We start from the raw sequence: 1,824 nt of genomic DNA on the forward strand, positions 1-1,824 counted from the left end.
CAGAGTTAAACCAAATTTGCAGGTATTTTCCCATAACCAAAGTTTATTAGATATTCATTGCATTGTTATCGTTTGGTGGGTCACTAGATGGCGACAAAATGCAAAATTATTAACTGTTTGAAAAAAAAATGTTCCTGTAGGTTTCATAGGTCTAATTAGATAAAGAGAAATATACAAAAGCATATTTGCAATTTTGAACTTCGTTTTTATTCGTTATAATGTTTCCTACTGACCGTTGAATTTGGTATAAAAGAATGGATCCTCGTTGGTTAAACATTTAAAAAATATATATATACACTTCTTAGCTGTTACCAAATTAGCATTTCAGGTAGATGTGTGTAAAGAAAGTATGGAGATTCTTGACGATTCTTTAAACATATCCTTTGAACTGGATCTTAACGTCTGTTAGTGACATGTTTGGTGTCAGGAAGTTATCGATGGTTCGAGCTTTTATGGGAAAGCTCATGTTTTTTTTTTGTCAAGATACAAGTGGTTCCTAACTCCACAGTAGCTCACAGCATCAACATATGCAAGATTGTCTAGATCACTGCCCGCCTAGTAGATAAAATAGATGCATTCGATTTTTAAGAATTGAGACTATTTAGACCTATTTCTATGAATATATATTTTTTATTATAAATTATATAATACTTATATCAATCACTGTGTGAAATAATTTGAACATTTGTGTATTATAACTTAGATTTTGTTTTCTTTAAAATCATAACGTATGTACGAGAACATCGTGTATAGGCCTAATTTAATACACGATGTTCTCTCAACGTATATAAATCTCAAAATGTTTGGTGATTCTATGCTTTTGGTGAATAAAGCCTGTTGGTTTAGAGTGTATGATATTTTGAAAATACTAATTTTATGGGTTTTTATAAAATTCGTTATCACACTGGTACCGTGATTTTAGAAAGTACATAACAATCAGTCACAGCACAATAAACATACAGAAAAAGACTTGTAGATTTTGGGTAAGTCGAAATGTTATTCAATAAAAAAAGCGACTGTTCTAGGATATAGGTCAATACAACTATTATTAAACTGGTGAGGGGTTTAGATGAAACAATTACAAACACAAGTATTAAAAAAGATTCATTGAGGGTTTGGCAGGAAAAAACTGAAGCAGGATTTTAATAGATTCAAGTATTATCAAACAGAAAAAAGAAAAATTGCGTAAAATTATGATGAATTCAAATATAATAAGACAGAGAAAAAGGCGGGTGAAGGATTTAAATGTATCTGTTATCAATATACAAGGAAAAACATTGGCAGAACATTTCAGAAATAAAAAAGAAACAGAAAAATAAGAGGTATATGGCTTTGGGGAATTCACGTATCATTAGACAAAAAAACTTGTGAAGTGGTTGGTGAATTAATTGTAAATAAAAAGAAAAAATTACTGATTAAATATTAAAGATGAATCCTTTACTAAATAACGGAGAAACAGGCTAGTGTAGAGTCTAGGTGAATATATTACTAACATACAGAAAAAGAGAATACATAATACAAAGTTTAAGTGAATTTATTACTAACCAACAGAAAAAGAGACTATAGCAGAAGTTAAGTGAATCCGGTGAGGGACAGAGCAAGTGGAGGGCTTAGGTGAATCGATTAATAACAAAACAGACAGCAAAAGAGACGATATTACTAATATACAGAGAACGAGACTATATAGTGGAGAGTTTAGATGAATACCACTATATAGTCTCGTTCTCTGTATGTAATATATTCATCTAAACTCTCCACTATATAGTCTCGTTCTCTGTATGTTAGTAATATATTCATCTAAACTCTTAACATACAGAGAACGAG

General features: G+C 30.5%; 1 pseudogene; it reads right to left on the reverse strand.

Annotated features, from left to right (window-relative positions):
- Window positions 1-370: 370 nt before the first annotated feature.
- LOC106459572 overlaps window positions 371-1,824 on the reverse strand; it is a 19,969-nt pseudogene continuing 18,515 nt past the window's right edge.

The sequence above is a fragment of the Limulus polyphemus genome, unplaced genomic scaffold (genome assembly GCF_000517525.1).
Source record: "Limulus polyphemus unplaced genomic scaffold, Limulus_polyphemus-2.1.2 Scaffold630, whole genome shotgun sequence".
Taxonomy (NCBI): Eukaryota; Metazoa; Arthropoda; class Merostomata; order Xiphosura; family Limulidae; genus Limulus; species Limulus polyphemus.